We start from the raw sequence: 25,568 nt of genomic DNA, 5'->3' as shown, positions 1-25,568 counted from the left end.
GCAGATGGAGTAGGCTTTATTACATTATGTGCATTATGGGACTGACACAGTATTGGATGCAAGTTGGCTATAATTGCTCTTGTGTTGTACGGATCTCTTCAGAGTTGTATGGATCTCTGTGCCTAGGCCAATCCTACTCATAAGCTTGTTTTTAGCCATTAGTACTATTAATGTCCACTTGCACCAGCTCTTTCCTTTCTACAAAAGACAGATCACTCTGCTGTTGGACATTTAAGCGGTCCCCATAGCTTCTGTGCTTACTGCAAAACTTTAACAGTGGAGAAATCTGGTTTGTCCGCCCTTACCCTACTTTGCGCACTTTACTGCTATCGGACACCGGCTCAACCCACCATTTACTGTATCACGTGTATCACTGTACAGATAAGTAGTCATGAATTTCATACAGCTATGCGTACTTCTCCGTATGCGGGCAAACATACATTTTGTTTTCTGGGTTTCCTCTAACTTTTGCATGAAGACTTTTTTTTAATTGACATATCAATAATCTAAAGGAGCAGGGGCGTCAATACAGGAGACAACGGAAGGTAGTCGCCTCCAGGCGCCTGCCCTGAAGGGGGCACACTGACCTTCTCCATTGTACCCCAGAGCAGGAATAAGCAGGGGGCCCACGGGGAATGTGCCGCGGTCCTTCCTCTCCATGTCTGGGTAGTGGAAGTGAATGTAGAGGGTGAATGTGATCTGGAGGAGGCAGGGACCCCCCTACACAGCTGGCAGCTATGGGGAGAGATTTTCTCTTAAGTGCACACTACTACTTCTCGCAGGTATACAGTGGCACAGGCCATGTTCCCCTGAGCAGATGACCCGGGCTGAGAACTCTAACAAGCCCAGTCTCAGGTGATCAATTTCCCCCACCCCTAAACTCGGTGCCCCTGTCTTTTTGTGCAACAGGGTTGGGGTGTTGGCAGTGAATGCACCAATTATCTTGCATCCGATTTTATATATATATATATATATATATATATATATATATATATATATACAGTATACCCTCTTGGGATTCATTTTTAACCATTCCAAAACCAGATTTGATTGAATCTCAGCTTGCACTTTGGGGTTTCTGATCACTTCTAGCATTGGTGGATTCCCTTATCTTTAATTGCTTGTTTGAAGTTGGGGTACTGGGACTGTGTAACAAGCTCCTAGCATTTCCAGAATGAACATTTCACACCTTGAGAGACATGGGCCTATATTTACTAATAATCCGAGTTTGACCGATTTGTGTTTTTTTTTCCAACACGGGAATTCACTAAGCACAAATCTCGTCAGCGTTTGGGCTATTCGTTATGGTTTTCAAGGCTAAGTTCAGAAATACGAATCAACAGACCATCGGTCAAATGCGGCTGTTATTTCATACAATACGGGCATTCACTATTAATTCGTATTTGGGTGTTAGTCTCTGAATGCTCAAGTGCGGGTGTTTTTTTTTGCGATTCGTTAAAAAAAGCAGCAAAAAAATAGACCTGCTTTTTCCTGGCGAGTTTGGATAATCATGCACGGATCAGTGAGATCTGTGCATGGTTATCTATGGGAAAGGGTCGTTTAGTGTTAAAATTTAAAAAAAAATTGCGTGGGGTCCCCCCTCCTAAGCACAACCAGCCTCGGGCTCTTTGAGCCGGTCCTGGTTGCAAAAATATGGGGGGAAAATTGCCAGGGGTTCCCCCATATTTTAACAACCAGCACCGGGCTCTGCGCCTGGTCCTGGTGCCAAAAATACGGGGGACAAAAAGCGTAGGGGTCCCCCGTATTTTTAACACCAGCACCGGGCTCCACTAGTCAGAGAGATAATGCCACAGCCGGGGGACACTTTTATATAGGTCCCTGCGGCCCTGGCATTAAATCACTAACTAGTCACCCCTGGCCGGGGTACCCTGGAGGAGTGGGGACCCCTTAAATCAAGGGGTCCCCCCCCTCCAGCCACCCAAGGGCCAGGGGTGAAGCCCGGGGCTGTCCCCCCCATCCAAGGGACTTGGCAAAAAAACAAACCGAAAAACCCGAACCACGCACTGAAACCCCTTTCCCCGACTGCCGAGACCCCCCCGTGACTCCTGTCACAGAGGGTGCCTTCAGCCAATCAGGGAGCGCCACGTCGTGGCACTCTCCTGATTGCCTGTGCGCTCCTGAGCTGTCAGTCAGGCTGCGCACGCAGCGATACAATGTAGCGCATAGGTGCTACATTGTATCCATTGGTGGGAACTTTGCGGTCAGCGGTGAGGTTACTCGCGGTCAACCGCTGACCGCAAAGTTCCCACCATTGGATACAATGTAGCGCCTATGCGCTACATTGTATCTCTGCCTTGCGCAGCCTGACTGACAGCTCAGGAGCGCACAGCCAATCAGGAGAGTGGCGCTCCCTGATTGGCTGAAGGGACCCTCTGTGACCGGAGTTACGGGGGGGTCTCGGCAGTCAGGAAAAGGGGTCCCATGTGTAAACATGGGACCCCTTTTAGTGCGTGGTTCGGGTTTTTCGGTTTGTTTTTTTGCCAAGTACGTGGATTACAAGCTCAGAAGAGGACCGATCTACACTGGATTTTTGTGAGTATAATTTTATTCACAGGTACCCCATGGATTCTACTTGGAGAAGTGGACCGACCCTCGTGTGAACATAGGTAAGTATGTGTGAATGTAGGTGTGCATGTATGTAATAAAGTTTTACTTTCAAGGTGTGTGAGTTCTGTTTTTATTTGGGTATTTTTTTTGTAGTAGTACAACAGGTACCAGCGGGCCCGTTTTTCCACCGCATGCTGGTACTTGTGGTTCTCCAAGTACAGCTTGCGGGGGAGGCTTGCTGGGACTTGTAGTACTGCTACAAAAAACAATATTCTTTTTTTTTACACATGGCTATCAGCCCCCCATCCGCAGCCCTTGGATGGGGGGGGACAGCCTCGGGCTTCACCCCTGGCCCTTGGGTGGCTGGTGGGGGGGGACCCCTTGATTTAAGGGGTCCCCACTCCTCCAGGGTACCCCAGCCAAGGGTGACTAGTGATTTAATGCCAGGGCCGCAGGGACCTATATAAAAGTGTCCCCCGGCTGTGGCATTATCTCTCTGACTAGTGGAGCCCGGTGCTGTTGTTAAAAATACGGGGGACCCCTACGCTTTTTGTCCCCCGTATTTTTGGCTCCAGGACCAGAGCCCGGTGCTGGTTGTTAAAATATGGGGGAACCCCTGTCAATTTTTTCCCCATATTTTTGCAACCAGGACCGGTTCAAAGAGCCCGAGGCTCGTTGTGCTTAGGAGGGGGGACCCCACGCAATTTTTTTTAAAAATGTTAACACTTTAATTTTTTTTTAAAGGTGCACAATGAAGCCCTGCACGGATCTCACAGATCCGTCCGGGATTCCTTGTGTTTTGTCAGGCAGTGTTTTACTCATCACTCCCGTAAAACACTGCCTGACATTACGAATCACATCGACATCGGAAAAGACGAATGTTGCAAACTCGGCAGATTAGTAAATGACTGTATCAGGATTTAAAAAGTTGCAGTAAAATGCACCCGATACCATTCGAGTTCAAACACCCTTCAAAACGGCTAAAACACGAATATTAGTAAATATACCCCCATGGTGTCTTCCCTGGATTGTATAACCAACAGACCCTGCTCCAACACTTTGATCATAACTTCATATAACTTCATAGAGAATTCCAGGTTCTTTTGTCTCTGTACTCCTGGTGTATATGAGGAAACACTAGCAAGGTAATTAGCTTTCCAACCATTTAACATGCAAAGACATTTAACTTGTACAATACATTGATACATCGATACATCACTCAGAATAATACAAATTTTAACCATGTCCATTCCGATATAAAATTGAGCGCCCTTTACAGGCCCCGTGAGGTCTAAATTCTCCTCTAGATTCATGTGAGTAGAAGTGAATTTCAGCGTGAAAAAAGACTTGTGATCAGTCACACTATATTGTTGCAGTTTCTCACTTCTCTCTCTTACTGTATGTATGGATTCTATAAATGCTATGTAGTAGTAACATGATGGGGAGAAGCTAGGGTTGTTGGAATGGTCATCCTAAGAATGACAACTGCTCTTCATGGTTTTATTTGGGAAAACTGCTGATCGGCTACTGACGATGTTGTGGGCTTTGGATGGGACATACACTTCTCTATAAAAATATAATGATGCCACAAACATTGAGACTAGTGGCTCCAAATCAACAAAGCTGTTTTATTGCAGGCATTTTTCTGTGATGAGACGTCTTGGGTTGGCTGGAGGTATCCATACGACTGCTATTGGTGAGCTTTAGCCCCCGATAAAGACCACAATTGGATTGTTAAGACTTTTATTCTCACAACTATAAAATTGGGGATTGCATAGCAGACTCTTTGGTATTTGATCACAGGGCTATCCTGGCATGAACTTTTTTTAATAGCCTCATGTTATATATTTTCTTAAAAAGCACTAATGGTGATTTTCTACAATTATTCAATAAAATATGCTCTGCGTCTTTGGCAGGAGGGTTGTGGTGAAGATACGAAGTTCCCGGGCATGGGTCTGCCAGACTTGTGTTTTCAGTTCTACTAATAAAAAAAAAAAAAAAAGAACTGAAAAAAAAAATTGTTAAAAAAAATAAATGCCTAATTATTCGAATAATAATCGAGTATGATGATGTGCGACTACACAAGCTGGAGCTGTGATTCCCCTCTACATAGTTTATTTATAGACATAATCCCAGCTGCTTCTCACACTGAAATGCTATTTCTGTTCAGTGCAGGAAGCAAAAGGAACATAGTAGCCTTGGTGGCGTAGCACAGGGTAAAAACAGGCATCACTGGGAGCTTGGTAACATCATGCCGTGGAGTGTGACTGCATAGTGGGTGTGTCCATACCCTGGCGATTTAATTACTGCACGTAGTGGAGGCACTTTCTTTTGCTGGACCTGCTCCCCCACCCCTTAAATACAGCACTGGATACACCACTCACACCATACTCACATTGGACTCTCACATGCAGAGTCATACTCACAGCAGGATCTCACACATGCAAAGTCACAGTGGCAGCAGCTCTCACACATGCAGAGTCACACTGACATCAGGATCACTGACATGCATAGTCACACTGGCAGTGGCTCTCACATATGCAGAATCACACTTGCAGCAGGATCTCACACATGCAGACTGAGTCACAATGACAGCAGGATCTCACACATGCAAAGACACACTGACATCAGGATCTCACATATGCAGAGTCACACTGACAGTAGAATCTCAGACATGCAGAGTCACAATGACAGCATGAACTCACACATGCGGAGTCACACTCACAGCAGGCTCTCACACATGCAGAGTCATACTCACAGCAGCTCTCACACATGCAGAGTCACACTGACATCACGATCACTATACTTGCCTACCTTGCTGCCCCCTCCTCCGGGCTGTCCAGGGGCGTGACGATGAGGAAGTGGGCAGTCTGGGGCGTGACATCACGATCGCGTCATCGTGGCTCCAGCCCCCGCACCGAGAAATCAGGCACTGTATAGTGGGTGGCGGAGCTACGATGACGTGATTCAGCGTGAATCGCGTCATCGGATCCCCTTGGCCGTCCACTTGTTTTCTGCTGTGCGTGGCCGAGAGGGGGAGTGGTGGGCCTGAAAGGAAAAACGGGAGTCTTGCCCACCTTTCCGGGGGGGCGGGGGAGCCACCTAATTTTCCAGGAGGGTAGGCAAGTATGAGGATCACTGACATGCAGAGTCACATTGGCAGTGGCACTCACACATGCAGAATCACACTCACAGCAGGATCTCACACATGCAGAGTCACACTGACATCAGGATCTCACATAAGCAGAGTCACACTGACAGTAGAATCTCAGACATGCAGAGAGACAATGACAGCAGGAACTTACACATTCTGAGTCACAGCGGGATCTCACACATGCACATCACACTGACAGTAGGATCTGCTGTGAATGTGACTCTGCATGTGAGAATCTAATGTGAATATGGGGCCTAATTCAGAGTTGATCACAGCAGCAAATTTGTTAGCAGTTGGGCAAAACCATGTGCACTGCAGGGGAGGGGGGGGGCAGATATAACATGTGCAGAGAGAGTTAGATTTGGGTGGGGTGTTTTCAAACTGAAATTTAAATTGCAGTGTAAAAATAAAGCTGCCAGTATTTACCCTGTTCCTCTTTTTCATATCTGAGACGAATGTGGTTCGTTTTATCGACAGTGTCTAGGTCGACAATGTTTAGGTCGACCACTATAGGTCGACAGTCACTAGGTCGACATGGATGGAAGGTCGACAGGGTTTCTAGGTCGACATGTGCTAGGTCGACAGGTCTAAAGGTCGACATGAGGATTTTTATTTTTTTTGGTGTCGTTTTCTTCGTAAAGTGACCGGGACCCCAAATTAGTGCACCGCGTCCCGTCCACTTCGGGCATGGTGCCTTCGCTCCGCTACCGCTTCGCTCGGCACACTTTACCGTTCCAATCGTAGTCCACATGGATCGTTAAGTATGAAAAAATCCCCCCCCCAAAAAATGTGAAAAACTCATGTCGACCTTTAGACCTGTCGACCTAGCACATGTCGACCTAGAAACCCTGTCGACCTTCCATCCATGTCGACCTAGTGACTGTCGAACTATAGTGGTCGACCTAAACATTGTCGACCTAGACACTGTCGATCTTCAGACCGGATCCCATCTGAGACACCATCTATAAATGAGAGGTGGAGGGAAGAGAGATTCACAGTTGTGAAACCTTGAAAGAATTGTTTGGCTACTTTGGAACTGTACAAACTCCGCGTTGAAGATCTTCACCTATCGTGTTAGGAGACGTGAGAACTTTCTATATTTGAACTTCACCCTTACCACAATAAGAGTTCGCACTAGACCATAAACTCTTTATACTGTAATTACATATTGAGCGATGTTAATGAAGGACGGAACGATCACTGTTCTGTGCTTCATTAGCATACATGTTGTCGCTAGCTATATTGTGAGGTTTGATGTGCTGCACATCAAACCTGACCACGGGCACCTCTAAATTGGACATACACACTGCCCAATATGCGCTGATGTGAGCGATATGTCAGTCTGATCCGATCGCTGAGTGTGTACCCAGCTTAAGAAAGTCCCCCCACCCCTTACATATTTCTACAATATATGTTCTTTATAAAATAAGTATTTTAAGGGAAATATTTGTATTCTGTTGTATGAATGCACGCTCCACACAGTGTCATATATACAATGCACACTTAGGGACTGAAGCAAGTCTATTTTTTGGGCAATCCTTGTCCTGGTACCAAGTGTGTACAACTATGGTCCGTAACTAGGGGTCTGCAACATGTGCGGCTTCACAGAGGGCAGTGCTCTGTGGGGCAGCACCTTTGCAGCCCCACAGTCACTGCATCTGGCTAGCATGGTGCCTGGAATGGCTGAAGTGCCACCCAGAGCATCCTTTAGTTGCTTTGCTCATGCATCCTGAAGTTTGTGCAGCTCCCCAGAGCATCCTGAGGACACTCCAGACCATCTGCACTTACTGGCGCATATGGCATCATCAGCCGGAGGTAGGGTGTGTGGCCAGCACAGGGCGCAATGAAGCCTAGCTACAACACTGACCAGATGATGCAGTCCATATGCAACTCAGTCACATCTTTCCTTGCTGCTGATGGTATGTATCTGGTTGGTAACTGGGGTTCACAAGCAAGTAAAGTTTAGTAAGGGTGCAGGTGCAGTTTAGGAGAGGAGAGGGACTGTGTCCAGGTTTCAGACAGACCCCCTCCTCTCTGGCACATGCCCAGCTTTCCAGAAACATGGCGCCTGTGCTACGTTTCGGAAAACACATCTTTACTTCCCATGTGCAAATCTCCAGCAGATTGCCCCGTCGTACCATTTTCCCAGTGATTTTATGCAGTGCTGGTCAACGCAGAACTACAGATCGGTAAGGGGCTCATGTGAACCGCAAACCCTACACCCAGATTTGTCATTGTGAGGGTGCAATGCAAGAATGATGAGTTATGCAGAGTTGGGTGTAGACATAGATACGCTTGCTTCCAGACAGATCTCTTGCTCTAGGCATTGGGCTGTTGCTACTGCGGGCAGATCTTCATGATGGCTATGGAACTAAATGTATGTATAGGGTGGTGTGGTCTCATGGATGCATAAAACTCCACATACAGGGGATTGTCTGTGCATGCAATGTGGGTGTAATTCCAGCCTATTTGTTTTTAACTTAGCATTGGCCCTTAACGCCTTGGTTTTGCACCGTTAAACATAGATGATCCACACAGTGCAAACCAAGATGTACAACTACTCTCTGCCAGAGGGGCTCCTAGGTGTGCAAAGAGGTGGAAACATGTGAAGAAGCATTACTGTGCACAGCTGTAAAAGTCCATCCCTTATATTAAATTCAAATTTTACTTTTTTCTCCCAATGCACATGTGATAACTCCTACTATTGCCAGCTATATAAAGTCTAATCTCCTATTTGATATATTGAATTATGCGCATATACTGTATTTATGGTTATATGTGTTATTTAAACTTGAATGGAGCAAGAGAGTTGAAATAATTTGAAAAGTGCAGTTTTCTTCAACTTCTGTGTGCATTGTACAATTGCTACTTGTAATTTATGGTTCACGATTCAAAGTAAACCAATTGCTTTCAAAGTTCCCAATCTGCTGACGAGGTCCACTGTTCGAAGTAGACCATATTTGCTGGCTTTGGTTTTGGATTTGGATTTGCCAAACTGCCATGACTGGTTTTGGATTTGGATTTTTGGAAAAATTTACAAAAAAAAGCTAAAATCACTTAATTTTGGCTTCTTTTTGTTTCTAGAGTATTATTAACCTCAATAACATTAACTTCCAGTCATTTACAGTCAATTTTGACCACCTCTCAGCTTACAATATAGTTTTCAGCATTTTTGGGCAAAGGCTACAGCGACCTGGTTGGTTACTAAGCGTCAAAGCAGTGGCACAAACACATGGCAGTTTATAGCACATCTATGAAACATTGCCACACAGCAGTAGCAGAAATGAAAGTTGGGGCAATATGGAATTGTCCTTGGGACCTCCCTCCCATCCTTATATTGGATATTTAAAAAAACATGCACAGTTTAAGAAACCAAGCACTTCAGTAACAGTGACTGACACTTTTGTGGCTGAAGTGCTTGTTTTGTTTGGGCCTCCACAAGACAATTTTTTGGAAGGACTATCTCTGATCACTAATCAGGAGGTTGATGATAAGGGTGTTAATTACATTATAATCTTGTACAATAAGTTTAATGTACTCAATGCAAATGACGTAACATGGAGGAGGTGCCTAGATGGCTAACGTCCCTACCTCTACTAACTTTGGCCTCACAAATAGAGCAGATGCCTTCACAAACATTGTCAGGATTTGTGGAAAAATAATCCCACACCCAAGAAGTGGCTTTTTTGAGCATCCAAATGGCTTTATTTTTATCACGGCAAGAACTGCAGCCACTGGTGGCTGACTTACAAAAACAACATCATCAGCATACTCATCTTCAGTGTCAGATGGTAGTAGTACTGTCAGGAACTGGTGCAGAATCCGGAATTCGGGATCAGGTACCAAGTGGTTGACGTTACCCAGAACAGAGGCGCAGAGTCTAACACGCCGGAAGGTTTTCACCAGGGAACCCCGCAAGGGGATATGGGCTTCGCGGCTTCCGACGTGCAGGTCGCGGCCCCCTGTCTGGGTCACTTGATACCTGAACTTGACTAGAGTTATGGTAGAGGTGTTGTATATGATCAGCCGCAGGGATACACAGGAACAAACAGGAACTGGAGAAGGTGGCAGGGTGCACACGGCCAGATGGTACGCTGGGGCTGTGGAGATGGAACAGCAGCAGGCACTCCAGGGGTGACACAGGAGGTAGCGGCACACGGACGGACTGGGGTGCAGACACTTGGAGGCAGGGTAACGGCAGTCGGCAGACTAAAGTCGTCAGCAAGATGTTGAAGCTGGAATTCAATACTGGAACAAGGCAATACCCACTGGACAGATGAACTGAGACCAGAGAGGAACCAGAGAGCAGAACACCACATAGAGTAGCTATAACTGGCAAAGCTTCTTTGGATTGAGAGGCTTAAAAGAACAGGCTGGACCAATCAGTTGTGAGCACCAGACAGGCCCCCAGTAATTGATATAACATGCAGCTGCAGTGCAGACTGAGCAGGCTGACAAGCTGAATAGTAGTTTTCAGGTAACGAGCTGTAATTACAGAATCCAGACACCTGTGAAGTCAGTTGCTGAGTGCAGGAGCAAAGGCACTGGGAGACAACTATGCAGGAGCTAGCTGTGACCTGTAGTTCCACAAACTGAAGCAAAGGTAATTATAACAATAACAAAACATGAGTGCTCAGGATTGTAACAAGTACACACATATACCACATATACCCCTCATCCTCTTCAATTTCCAGACAGAAATCCTCAATTTCTATTATGCCCTCATCACCATCTTTACTTGTACTGCTCCCCACATGTGCAGATGGTGCAGAAATGGTGGAAGGAGGTGAAAGAGGCTTCTCTATGAGGACAGTGTGAGAAATGTCAGACTCACATACAGCTTATGTGGACTACCCTAAACGTTCCTCAGGAATGTTTGACGGTGTTGAATGCACAGTTTGTTCTACTGCCTTAGAGGTTTTATTTCTTATGACACCTCTTCTAGACTCTGAGTTAAAACTTCTTGCATCGTCATGAGAGGCAGAAGAAGATGCGTGTGGTGAATGGCCTGTTGCCAATTTTATGTTTTTCTGCACCAAACCTACCTTCCCTTTATAAGAGGTGTCTTTTTCTTTAACACTGTATATTGGGGTTTTGATTTTAGATGCCCTGACTTAGACCCACTATGCCCTTGAGCATCGGCTTTAGTAGATGACGTTGCTGGACTAGCATTATCATCATGACTGGTGGCAGCAATTGGAGTGCTCTTTGGTTGCTCTTCTGTAAACTGATCATTATCCATTTTTTTTGTTTGCAGATCAATGCCTGGCGTTAGACTGCTTTTATGCAACGCTCTGAGGCACAGTGTACTAGGATGCGGTGCACAATCCAATCAATTACAACTATTGTTTATTAATAATTGTTTTTAACGCAACTGGGCAGTTGCTTTGCTCACACTGCCTGGTGTCAGACTGCTCTGAGGGACAGCGTAATGGGGTGCAGTGCACAATCCAGTCAACTATAACAATTTAAAAAATATATATAATTGTATGGAATTACTGCAGCAGAACAGTAACCTTAGATGGACACAGCCCTTTGATGCACCCACTTTATCTACGCTTTTGACTCATTTCATACTAAATCTACACCCATTGAGCCTACACTGCTTTTCTCACCTGTATTTCTGCAATTCTTCTGCTCTGATTCCCTTACAGTCTCCTCTCCTACTTCCACTTTCCCTCAACCTATTTACCTACTTAACACTATGTCAAGGCTTTCTTATACTCCCCACATCACTCAGTGTCTACCTAATAATGTATCTTTATCCTTCCACCCTAGTCTCCTACACCTCCTCCCTCTGTTTCCTTCCCCCTCCTTTCCTGTTACCCCACTTTCATTCACCTCTGCCCCATGGTCCTGCTACCCCACAACTCAGCCCTGCTACCTCCCTCCCTTCCCTGTCACCTCCCCACACCCCCATCCACATCACACTGACCTCCCTCCCTGCCCACCTCCTGCAGTTTCCCCTCCTAGCTCAGACACCCGTACCATCACTACTCTCTCATCATCCCTGCCCTCAAAGTTAATCTCACCTCATCGCTACAGCAACCCTGATAATCTCATTCACATCTCTCCCACAAACTCATACCCCCTATTCTGTGCCCTCTGGAATGCCAGATCTGTTTGTAACAAACTGGTCCCCACTCATGACCTTTTCATTTCCAACTCCCTACACCTACTAGCCATTACTGAAACTTGGATTACGCCCTCTGACACTACTTCTCCTGCAGCTCTCTCTGCTGGGGGCCTCACATACACACACCCCGACCTGGGGGTCGCCATGGGGGTGGTGTTGGGGTCCTTTTACCTTCTAGTTACTCCTACCAACTCATACCACCAGAACCATCCCTTACATTCTCTACATTTGAGGTCCATGCCATACGCCTCTTCCAACCAGTCCATCTTAAAGTAGCTGTCATTTACCGCCCCCCTGGCACTGCTTCCAAATTAATCGACAACTTTGCTTCCTGGCTTCCTCACTTCTTCTCTTCTGACATTCCCTCCATTATCCTAGGCGATTTCAACATCCCTATTGACATCCCCACACAATCCCCTGCCTCTAAACTCCTTAACCTCACCTCTTCACTTAGTCTCTTCCAGTGGACCTCCTCACCCTCCCATGTGAATGGGAGCTCACTGGATCTGGTCTTCACTCACCGCTGTGATATTTCAGATTTTTCCAACTCCCCATTTCCCCTCTCTGACCACCACCTGCTCTCCTTTAACCTATCTCTCTCGACTTCCCCATCTCTACCTCCTAAGGCTACCATCACTAAGCGTAACATTGAAACTATTGACACCACATTCCTTTCCTCCCTGTTTGACTCACTTCTCTCTCCTATTCTCTCTCTCTCTCATGCCCTGAACAAGCCACTTCCACATACAATGCATCCCTTACTTCTGCTCTTGACTCTGTTGCTCCACCAACCACTATTCACCCTCGCAACTTAACACCTCAACCCTGGCACACCAAATGCACCAGATATCTGCAAAAATGCTCACGTACTGCTGAGCGACATTGGTGGAAATCACGCTCTAAGGCAGACTTCCTCCATTTCAAACTTATGCTCTCATCCTTCAGTGCTGCCCTTTCTCTTGCTAAACAGTCATACGTCAAGAACCTCATCTACTCCCAGTCTTCCAACCCCCGGCACCGCTTTGCCACTCTCAACTCTCTCCTCTGCCCATCTCCATCTCGTCTCCCTTCCTCACTCTCTGCTCTTGACTTTGTCACTAACTTCACATCCAAAATTGACTCCATACGTCAGGACATCACATCACACAAGACCATCAGTAACCAACCTTCTCCCATCCCTTACCAACCCTCCCCATCCCTCGCACCTACTCTGACATCTTTCTCCCATGCATCTGGAGAGGAAGTCATGGCCCTCATTCGTTCCTGTCCCCTCACCACCTCCCCACTTGACCCTATCCCCTCCTGCCTCCTCCGCTACCTCTCTCCTTCTGCTTGTTCTCATCTTTCCCACCTTCTCAATCTCTCCCTCTCATCAGGCACTGTCCCCTCTGCCTTCAAGCATGCACTCATCTCTCCTATTCTTAAAAAACCTACCCTTGATCCAAACACTCTCTCCAACTACCGACCCATCTCTCTCCTCCCTTTTGCCTCCAAACTCCTTGAGTGTATTGTCTACAACCACCTTACTTCCTTTCTTTCCTCTCACTCACTGCTTGACCCATTCCAGTCTGGCTTCCGTCCTATCCACTCCACTGAAACTGCCCTTACAAAAGTATACAATGACCTCCATGCTGCTAAATCTATGGGACACTACTCTCTACTTATTTTACTTGATCTCTCTGCTGCTTTTGACACTTTGGACCATCCTCTCCTACTGCAAATCCTTCATTCCATTGGTCTGCGTAACACTGCCCTCTCTTGGCTGTCCTCCTACCTTTCTAACCGTTCATTCTCTGTCTCCTCTCATTACTCCACCTCCCCCTCACTTCCACTAACTGTAGGGGTACCCCAAGGTTCTGTCCTTGGTCCTCTTCTCTTCTCTCTCTATACGTCCTCACTAGGTAAGCTCATTAGTTCTTTTGGTTTCCAATATCATCTCTATGCTGATGACACCCAAATCTATCTTTCCTCTCCAGACCTCTCCCCTGCTCTCCTCACTCGTATCTCCAACTGTCTCTCTGCTACCTCTTCCTGGATGTCCCAGCGCTTTCTTAAACTTAAACTTAACACGTCTAAGACCGAGCTGATCATTTTCCCTCCCTCTCGCATAACCTCACCTCCTACAATCTCATTATCTATTGATGGCACTACTATCTCCTCTAGCCCCAAAGTGTGCTGTCTTGGAGTAATCCTTGACTCCTCCCTCTCCTTCAAACCATCCTCTCCTACTGCAAATCCTTCATTCCATTGGTCTGCGTAACACTGCCCTCTCTTGGCTGTCCTCCTACCTTTCTAACCGTTCATTCTCTGTCTCCTCTCATTACTCCACCTCCCCCTCACTTCCACTAACTGTAGGGGTACCCCAAGGTTCTGTCCTTGGTCCTCTTCTCTTCTCTCTCTATACGTCCTCACTAGGTAAGCTCATTAGTTCTTTTGGTATCCAATATCATCTCTATGCTGATGACACCCAAATCTATCTTTCCTCTCCAGACCTCTCCCCTGCTCTCCTCACTCGTATCTCCAACTGTCTTTCTGCTACCTCTTCCTGGATGTCCCAGCGCTTTCTTAAACTTAACATGTCTAAGACCGAGCTGATCATTTTCCCTCCCTCTCGCATAACCTCACCTCCTACAATCTCATTATCTATTGATGGCACTACTATCTCCTCTAGCCCCAAAGTGTGCTGTCTTGGAGTAATCCTTGACTCCTCCCTCTCCTTCAAACCACACATTCAGCACCTCTCACAAACCTGCCATTTTCATCTAAAAAATATTTCCAGGATCAGACCCTTTCTGACCCAGGATGCTACTAAGACTCTTATCCACTCACTGGTCATCTCCAGACTGGACTACTGTAATCTCCTCCTGACTGGCATTACTGACAAATACCTCTCTCCACTCCAATCTATCCTCAATGCTGCTGCCCGGCTCATCTTCCTCACCAAACGCACTACGTCCACCTCTCCTCTCTTACTAGACCTTCACTGGCTCCCCTTCCCTTTCAGAATCCATTTCAAGCTTCTCACACTCACTTACAAAGCCCTCACCCACTCCTCTCCCATCTACATCTCTGACCTTATCTCCCTTTACACTCCCACCCGTCCTCTTCGCTCTGCTAACGCACGCTGACTCTCCTGCCTACATCCTCCCACTCCTACCTCCAAGATTTTTCACATGCTGCACCACTTCTCTGGAATTCCCTACCTCTCCCCCTCAGCCTCTCCACCTCTCTACAAAACTTCAAACGGGCTCTCAAGACCCACTTCTTCACCAAACCCAGCCAAATCTCATCCTAACCCTCTGTTCTACGCTCTCTATGTCCCCATCTGTGTCACCCCTGTCTGTCTACCCCTCCCCTTTAGAATGTAAGCTCTCACGAGCAGGGCCCTATTCCCTCATGTGCTTATCCTTTCTTACTTTAATAATCTTCAACTGCACCAAATCCAGCAGTCTTCTGCCACCTGATACTTATTCCAGTGATGTCTGCTGATGCAACTATGTTTATTTACCCTGTACTTGTCCTATACTGTCATCAACTGTAAGTTGCTGCTTTCCTGTTTGATTATTTGTTTATGTACTCTGTAACTGGGCGCTGCAGAACCCTTGTGGCGCCATATAAATAAAGGATAATAATAATAATAATGGACACAGCTCCTTAGTGGACACAGCCCTTTGATGAACACATCCCCTTAGTGGACAAAGCCCCTTAGTGGACATAGCCCTTTGATCGACACAGCCCCTTAGTGGATACAGCGAATTAGATAGAGAGAGTATATTGGGAGAATTAGAAATGCGCACAGCCATTATAGAGCAGCTCAGCTAATAGCCAGCATGCAGTGAAATGGCGCCGAGTCAAGGGCATGGCTCATTATATGGAAGCCAAGTCCCGCTAGAATCCAACAACGGGAAGATGACGTTTGGCCTCGAGTCAGATCCAAGTCATGCAGGAAATCGCGGCTCAGATGAGGGCTGCTCATCTCTAGTTTGCAGTTTGTGTTAAAAGAGATGAGCGGGTTCGGTTCCTCCGCCCTCGGGATCCGAACCCCCCCCGAACTTCACCTATTTTACACGGTTCCGAGGCAGCCTTGGATCTTCCCGTCTTGCTCGGTTAACCAGAACGCGCCCGAACGTCATCATCCCGCTGTCGAATTCTCGCGAGATTCGTATTCTATATAAGGAGCCGCGCGTCGCCGCCATTTTCACTCGTGCTTTGGAGATTGAACGGAGAGGACGTGGCTGCGGTCTCTCCCTGAAAAGCTCCGTAATCTGTGCTCAGTGTGCTGAAAATATCTGCTCAGTGTGCTGCAAATAATCTGTGCTCAGTGTGCTGAAAATATCTACGTTCTCTGCCTGAAAATGCTCCATATCTGTGCTCAGTGTGCTGCAAATATCTGATCAGTGTGCTGCATTGTGGGGACTGGGGACCACCAGTATATAATATATACTTTTCTATAGCTTCTATACTGCTTGTCAGGACACACATGGGTCACAGTTACACAGCTCTGTACTGATATATACAATAATATATATACTTTTCTGTAGCTTCTATACTGCTTGTCAGGACGGTATCCGGACTCCAGGTCGACAGCACAAAGGTCGACACACCTTATGTCAACGCCAATTGGTCGACACACCTTAGGTCGACATGGACAAAAGGTCGACAGGAACAAGGTCTACATGGTAAAAGGTCGACATGAGTTTTTCACAATTTTTTTCTTTTTATTTGAACCTTTTCATACTTAACGATCCACGTGGACTACGATTGGAACGGTAAAGTGTGCCGAGCGAAGCGGTAGCAGAGCGAAGGCACCATGCCCTAAGCATGGCGAGCGAAGCGAGCCATGCGAGGGGACGCGGTGCACTAATTGGGGTTCCCGGTCACTCTACGAAGAAAACGACACCAAAAAAACATAAAAAACTCATGTCGACCTTTTTCCATGTCGACCTTGTTCCTGTCGACCTTTTGTCCATGTCGACCTTTTGTCCATGTCGACCTAAGGTGTGTCGACCAATTGGCGTCGACCTAAGGTGTGTCGACCTTTGTGCTGTCGACCCTCAGTCCCAGACCCGTCAGGACACATGTGTCACAGTTACACCGCTCTATACTGATATATACAATAATATATATACTTTTCTATAGCTTCTATACTGCTTGTCAGGGACACATGGGTCACAGTTACACTGCTCTGTACTGATATATACAATAATATATATACTTTTCTATAGTTTCCATACTGCTTGTCAGGACACATGGGTCACAGTTACATCACTCTGTACTGATATATACAATAATATATATACTTTTCTATAGCTTCTATACTGCTTGTCAGGGACACATGGGTCACAGTTACACTGCTCTGTACTGATATATATAATAATACTAGGTGCTTCATCGCGCCCTACGGGCGCTCTTCACACCGTCGCAAGGGGCTACACCTCCTTAACCCTTGCATGCCTTTCTGGGGTTCAATATTTGTATTATATGGAGTATTACCTGCATTCCTTTGTTAGTGGTTAAATATTGCACAATGAAAGGGCGTGCGATGGTGAAGGAGGCGCAGCCCCTTGCAACTGCGTGAACAGCACCTGCAGGGCACGATTTACAGAATGTAGCGGGTGCGGGGGGACTACGGATGGGGGAGGGTGTCTGTAGATGCTGCGGGTCGAGGGGGGCCGGAAGCGGTGGGGGCGCCCGGATGGGGAAGGGTCGGGAGGTGCTGCGGATGGGGGAGGGGCAGAGGAGTGGGGGCTGCAGATGGAGGAGGGGTACAGAGGCACTGCAGGTGGGGGAGGGGCGGGGGTGCCACGGGTGGGAGAGGGGCAGGTGCAGGGATGTTGCGGATGGGTGAAGGGTTCCGGAGGTGCTGTGGGATAGGAAGGGGCGGGGGTGTTGGGGGTGGGGTAGGGGGTCCGGAGGCGCCGTGGGTAGGGGAGGGGCATGTACGGGTGGTGCGGCGGATGGGGAAGGAGGTCCGGAGGTGCTGCAGGTGGTGGAGGGGCAGGTGCGGGGGTGCCATGGGTGGGGGAGGGGTGGGTGAGAGGGGGACCGCGGATGGAGGAGGGTGTCTGCAGATGCTGCGGGTGGAGGGGGGCAGGTGTGGGGGGAGACATATATGGGGGGTGGATGGTGGAGGGGGTCTGGAGGTTCTGTGGGTGGTCAAGGGGCGGAGGAGTGGGAGCCGCGGGTGGTGTAGGGGGTCTGGAGGCACAGCGTGTGGGGGAGGGGTGGAGTTCCGCATGTGGTGGAGGGGAAGGTGCGAAGGTGTGGTGCATTGGGGAGGGGTCTGGAGGCGCTGCGGGTACTGTACCTGCCAAAAAGGTAGTTGAAGGGTATGCAGTAACAGGGCCAGGACAGGGGTGACTGGGTCAGAACAGGGGTGACGGGGCCAGGACAGGGGTGACGGGGCCAGGACAGGGGCGACGGGGCCAGGACAGAAATGACAGGGACAGGATAGGGGTGACAGGGCCAGGGTAGGGGCGGCAGGACCAGGACAGGGGTGACAGGGCCAGTATAGGGTTGACAGGACAAGCACAGGGGTGACAGTGCCAGGATAGGGGTAACAGGGCCAGCATAAGGGTGACAGGGCCAGGATATTGGTGAAAGGGCCAGGATAAGGGTGACAAGGCAAGGCCAGGAGTGACAGGGACATGACAGAACACAGGGCACAGGAGAGATTGGTATTAGGGACAAAACAGTGGTGACAGACAGATGTGTCTTACCGGAGTCACTGCTGTTGGCTGCTGCTGTTCTACGCCAACCTGTTGGGACCTGCTGCTGGTAGAGACTTGGCATGGCTGACTCTCTTAGGTTGGAGTCCTGCTTCCTCTGCCCGTCCGCATCCCTCCCCTCCTCCTCAGTCACACACCGTAGCTGCCGGGCACTGTGGTAAGGCGAGACTGGGAGTGACTGGTTAGCCCCCAGGAGACGCCTTGGCTGGAGGAAGGAGGGGGTCATAGCATGCACACGGCGCGGACCTCACGGCTGCTGGGCACTGTGGTAAGGGGAGACTGGGAGTGACTGGTTAGCTCCCAGGAGACGCTGCGGCTGGAGGGAGGAGGGAGTCGGAGCCTGCAAGCAGCTCAGACTTCTGCAGCGCTACCCGCCGGCTAAAGTGTGTGAAGGAGCTGGGCGCACCTCACTGCGGGTGGCAGCGCTGCAACTAGCGGTGGGGTTGCCGAGGCTGGAGATAACAGAGGCAGTACGGAACCTGCACAGCGGCAGGTGCCCCACAAAACTGCAGCTAAGAAGCGTGGAGTGTGCCAGAAAGTGACGCTCCTCCGCGCCAGAGAGACCCTGCTCAGTATGCTGATGTGGGGGGTCAAGCACACAGTGAGCCGGTGCCCGTCTGTCTGTACGGCATACCCCTCACACACCCCCATACCTTTCAACTCTCCCGATTTTCGCGGGACAGTCCCATTTTTTGGGGTCTGTCCCGCTGTCCCACCTGGGGGTCGCAGTGTCCCGCGGTGGGGGGGGGGGGGGGGCAGTTGGAAAGCTCCTGGAGCAGCGGTGAATAGTGGAGACAGAGGGAGAGGGGGCATCAGGGGGTACGGATTAAGGGGGGGTTCCAGCAGCAGAGCCGGATTAAGGGGGGGGCAGGGGGTACGTACCGTTGGCCCCACAGTTTTAGGGGGCCCCCCGGCTCCAGTAGCTCTGTCCCAGCTCAGAAGCTCCCCCGTCCTGCCAGCAACAGCGGCAGCATTGTGCTACAGTCAGCACACGCTGCTGCATATTGGCAGGTCTGTGGTGTTGCAGGGAGGACGCAGTCTCCCTGCTTTCTTCTGCCTGTGCGGGTGTGTAGGGGGAAGCGACCACCTCCTCTGGATTTAGCCCTAGCTGAGGGGCCAAAATTCCATAAAAAAAAAAAAATCCCGGAATTTGCATAAGGGGCCGTGGCCTTGCGTCCCGCGTTTAGGCCACGCCCCCAACCCCACAGCAGGCACAGCAATGAGATAGGGCTCCCCTGTCTCAAGAGCCATGGGCCCCCCGGACTCATAATCAGCCCCTGGGGGCATGCCAGCAGCTCACAAAGCGCTGGGCATGCCCCCTCACTGACGAAAATGGGGGACCTCCAGTGAAGCCACGCCCCTTTTTGTTTTCCACGCCCCTTTTCGCCGCGTGTGTGTCCCTCCTTCTGCCTGAAGAAAGCTCCTGAAGAAAGCTGGGAGGTATGCACCCCTGCCTGTGCCATGCCCATACTATCTGCTTCTGCTCCTAGTCTCCTATAGATTTGGCCAGATCTGTGACTCATTTGACTAACTCCTCCCAGTGTTGTGACTCCGCCCAGCGTTAGCAAATGAGTCACAAAGTCACAGATCTGGGCTATTATATAGGAGATATATACTTTTCTATAGCTTCTATACTGCTTGTCAGGATACATGTGTCACAGTTACACCGCTCTGTACTGATATACAGTAATATATATACTTTTCTATAGCTTCTATACTGCTTGTCAGGACACATGTGTCACAGTTACACTGCTCTGTACTGATATACAGTAATATTATTATATATACTTTTCTATAGCTTCTATACTGCTTGTCAGGACACACATGGGTCACAGTTACACAGCTCTGTACTGATATATATAATAATATATATACTTTTCTATAGCTTCTATACTGCTTGTCAGGACATACATGGGTCACAGTTACACAGCTCTGTACTGATATATATAATAATATATATACTTTTCTATAGCTTCTATACTGCTTGTCAGGACACATGTGTCACAGTTACACCGCTCTGTACTGATATATACAATAATATATATATACTTTTCTATAGCTTCTATACTGCTTGTCAGGGACACATGGGTCACAGTTAAGGGGGGTACTCACGGAGCGATATTCTAAGCAATCTGACTAGATTGCTTAGAATATCGGCAGGATCGCTCCGTGTGTAGCCCCCTCGGCGATAGCGATGCGCGGCCCCGCACATCGCTATCGCCGCTGCTAGATTGGCCTGCATGCAGGCCAATCTAGCGGGTCGCTCACTTCACCCGCTGGGTGAAGTGAGCGGCCCCCCCCGTCTCCCCCCGCACGCTCAGCACAGATCGCGCTGTGCTGAGCGGCAGGAGAGATGTGTGCTGAGCGGTTCGCTCAGCACGCATCTCTCCTTGATCGGCCCGTGAGTACTGGGCTTTACACTGCTCTGTACTGATATATACAATAATATATATACTTTTCTATAGCTTCTATACTGCTTGTCAGGACACATGTGTCACAGTTACACCGCTCTGTACTGATATATACAATAATATATATACTTTTCTATAGCTTCTATACTGCTTGTCAGGACACATGTGTCACAGTTACACCGCTCTGTACTGATATACAGTAATATATATACTTTTCTATAGCTTCTATACTTCTTGTCAGGACACATGGGTCACAGTTACAGTGGGGATTGAAAGTTTGGGCACCCCAGGCAAAATTCATTTTAATGTGCAAAAAGAAGCCAAGGAAAGATGGAAAAATCTCCAAAAGGCATCAAATTACAGATTAGACATTCTTATGTCAAAAAAAGTTTGATTTTATTTCCATCATTTACACTTTCAAAAGAACAGAAAACAAAAAATGGCGTCTGCAAAAGTTTGGGCACCCTGCAGAGTTAATACTTTGTACTGCCCCCTTTGGCAAGTATCACAGCTTGTACATGCTCAATTATGTTGAGGTCAAGAGATTGTGAAGGCCATGGCAAAATCTTCAGTTTACGCCTCTTGATGTAATCCACCGTGGATTTTGAGGTGTGTTTAGGATCATTATCCATTTGTAGAAGCCAGCCTCTCTTTAACTTCAGCTTTTTCACAGATGGCATCAAGTTAGCATCCAAAATTTGCTGGAATCTTATTGAATCCATTTTTCCTTCTACTCGTGAAATGTTCCCTGTGCCACTGGCTGCAATACAACCCCAAAGCATGATTGATCCACCCCCATGCTTAACAGTTGGACAGAGGTTCTTTTCATTAAATTCTGTGCCCTTCCTTGTCCAAACGTACCTTTGCTCATTCCGGACCAAAAGTTCTATTTTATCCTCATTGGTCCACAGAACTTTATTCCAAAATGCATCAGGCTTGTCTATATGTTCATTTGCAAACTTCAGACGCTGATTTTTGTGGTGAGGACGTAGAAGAGGTTTTCTTCTGATGACTCTTCTATGAAGACCATATTTGTACAAGTATCTCTTCATAGTGGAATAGTGTACCACAACTCCAGTGTCTGCCAGATCAGCCTGGAGGGATCGTGCAGTCAAACGTGGATTTTGACTTGCTTTTCTCACAATCCTGCGAGCTGTTCTGTCTGATATTTTTCTTGGTCTTCCAGATCTTGCTTTAACTTCCACTGTTCCTGATGACTGCCATTTCTTAATTACATTCCGAACAGAGGATATGGGCATCTGATAACGCTTTGCTATCTTCTTATAGCCTTCTCCTGCTTTGTGAGCGTCAACTATTCTCAGTTTCAGTGTTCTACACAACTGCTTAGAGGAACCCATGGTGCTGATTGTTGGAGCAAGGTCAGATGAGTCTGGGCTTTTAAAACCTATGAGATTGACATCACCTGGTCTTTCCAAATGATGATTGAGAACAATCCATGACGCTGCCAGGTCTCAGCTGTCCAAAGGGGGCAGTACAAGTTATTAACTCTGCAGGGTGCCCAAACTTTTGCAGACGCCATTGTTTGTTTTCTGTTCTTTTGAAAGTGTAAATGATGGAAATAAAATGAAACTTTTTTTGACATGTTATAAGAATGTCTAATCTGTAATTTGATGCCTTTTGGAGATTTTTCCATCTTTCCTTGGCTTCTTTTTGCACATTAAAATGAATTTTTGCCTGGGGTGCCCAAACTTTCAATCTCCACTGTACACCGCTCTGTCTGTACTGATATATACAATAATATATATACTTTTCTTATTTTCTATAGCTTCTATACTGCTTGTCAGGACACATGTGTCACAGTTACACCGCTCTGTACTGATATACAGTAATATTATATATACTTTTCTATAGCTTCTATACTGCTTGTCAGGACACGTGTCACAGTTACACCGCTCTGTACTGATATACAGTAATATTATATATACTTTTCTATATCTTCTATACTGCTTGTCAGGACACACATGGGTCACAGTTACACAGCTCTGTACTGATATATACAATAATATATATACTTTTCTATAGCTTCTGTACTGCTTGTCAGGACACATGTGTCACAGTTACACCGCTCTGTACTGATATATACAATAATATATATACTTTTCTATAGCTTATATACTGCTTGTCAGGGACACATGGGTCACAGTTACACTGCTCTGTACTGATATATACAATAATATATATACTTTTCTATAGCTTCTATACTGCTTGTCAGGACACATGTGTCACAGTTACACCACTCTGTACTGATATACAGTAATATATATACTTTTCTATAGCTTCTATACTGCTTGTCAGGACACATGTGTCACAGTTACACCGCTCTGTACTGATATACAGTAATATTATTATATATACTTTTCTATAGCTTCTATACTGCTTGTCAGGACACATGTGTCACAGTTACACCGCTCTGTACTGATATACAGTAATATATATACTTTTCTATAGCTTCTATACTGCTTGTCAGGACACACATGTGTCACAGTTACACCGCTCTATACTGATATACAGTAATATATATACTTTTCTATAGCTTCTATACTGCTTTCAGGACACATGGGTCTCAGTTACACCGCTCTGTACTGATATACAGTAATATATATACTTTTCTATAGCTTCTATACTGCTTTCAGGACACATGGGTCTCAGTTACACCGCTCTGTACTGATATACAGTAATATTATATATACTTTTCTATATCTTCTATACTGCTTGTCAGGACACACATGTGTCACAGTTACACCGCTCTATACTGATATATATAATAATATATATACTTTTCTATAGCTTCTGTACTGCTTGTCAGGACACATGTGTCACAGTTACACCGCTCTGTACTGATATATACAATAATATATATACTTTTCTATAGCTTATATACTGCTTGTCAGGGACACATGGGTCACAGTTACACTGCTCTGTACTGATATATACAATAATATATATACTTTTCTATAGCTTCTATACTGCTTGTCAGGACACATGTGTCACAGTTACACCACTCTGTACTGATATACAGTAATATATTTACTTTTCTATAGCTTCTATACTGCTTGTCAGGACACATGTGTCACAGTTACACCGCTCTGTACTGATATACAGTAATATATATACTTTTCTATAGCTTCTATACTGCTTTCAGGACACATGGGTCTCAGTTACACCGCTCTGTACTGATATACAGTAATATTATATATACTTTTCTATAGCTTCCATACTTCTTGTCAGGACACATGTGTCACAGTTACACCGCTCTTTACTGATATATACAATAATATATATACTTTTCTATAGCTTCTATACTTCTTGTCAGGACACATGAGTCACAGTTACACCGCTCTGTCTGTACTGATATATACAATAATATATATACTTTTCTTATTTTCTATAGCTTCTATACTGCTTGTCATGACACATGTGTCACAGTTACACCACTCTGTACTGATATACAGTAATATTATATATACTTTTCTATAGCTTCTATACTGCTTGTCAGGACACATGTGTCATAGTTACACCACTCTGTACTGATATATACAATAATATATATACTTTTCTATAGCTTCTATACTGCTTGTCAGGACACATGTGTCACAGTTACACCGCTCTGCACTGATATACAGTAATATTATATATACTTTTCTATAGCTTCTATACTGCTTGTCAGGACACATGTGTCATAGTTACACCACTCTGTACTGATATATACAATAATATATATACTTTTCTATAGCTTCTATACTGCTTGTCAGGACACATGTGTCACAGTTACACTGCTTTGTACTGATATATACAATAATATATATACTTTTCTATAGCTTCTAGTATTACAGTGCAGCATTTTGGTGACTAACAGTATATAGTTGTACAGTAGGCCATTGCTGTATCTTGCAGCTCTGTGTCACTACAAGTATCCATCCATTCCATTTTCTTCCAGTGATTTGGACCAATAATACCATTGATTAGAACGAATAATTCCAGTGATTTTGTCATTTTCTTCCAGTGATTTGGACCAATAATACTATTGATTAGAACGAATAATTCCAGTGATTTTGTCATTTTCTTCCAGTGATTTGGACCAATAATACCATTGATTAGAACGAATAATTCCAGTGATTTTGTCATTTTCTTCCAGTGATTTGGACCAATAATACCATTGATTAGAACGAATAATTCCTGTGATATTGAGGTGTTTATGTCGCTTAGCTTAGCCATCCTGCGACCACAGTGCACCTTTTTCTCTTTTCTTTGCATCATGTGCTGTTTGGGGCCAATTTTTTGAAGTGCCATCCTGTCTGCCACTGCAGTGTCACTCCTAGATGGGCCAGGTGTTTGTGCTGCCCTCTTGAGTCGCTTTTCTTAGTCATCCAGCGACCTCGGTGCAAATTTTAGGACTAAAAATAGTATTGTGAGGTGTGAGGTGTTCAAAATAAACTGGAAATGAGTGGAAATTGTGGTTATTGAGGTTAATAATACTATAGGATCAAAATTACCCCCAAATTCTATGATTTAAGCTGTTTTTGAGGGGTTTTTGAAAAAAAACACCCAAA

The 25,568-nt window shown here is 46.4% G+C and overlaps 1 protein-coding gene across 8 annotated transcripts in view; it reads left to right on the top strand.

Moving 5' to 3' along the window:
- Positions 1-25,568, top strand: part of GALNT13 (polypeptide N-acetylgalactosaminyltransferase 13) — a 770,323-nt gene that overhangs the window by 255,487 nt on the left and 489,268 nt on the right. Inside the window, exon 1 of one of the 8 annotated variants that reach the window (XM_063933524.1) lies at positions 10,259-10,325. The exons of the other annotated variants lie outside the window; for them this stretch is intronic. The gene's annotated coding sequence lies outside the window, so the exon portion shown is untranslated. Of the gene's footprint in view, positions 1-10,258; positions 10,326-25,568 lie in introns of those variants that run through there. 8 annotated transcript variants of the gene reach the window in all.

This window comes from Pseudophryne corroboree, chromosome 7 (genome assembly GCF_028390025.1).
Source record: "Pseudophryne corroboree isolate aPseCor3 chromosome 7, aPseCor3.hap2, whole genome shotgun sequence".
Lineage (NCBI taxonomy): Eukaryota > Metazoa > Chordata > Amphibia > Anura > Myobatrachidae > Pseudophryne > Pseudophryne corroboree.
The sequence above is the reverse complement of the archived record's forward strand: the minus strand, read 5'-3'. Positions and strand labels throughout refer to the sequence as shown.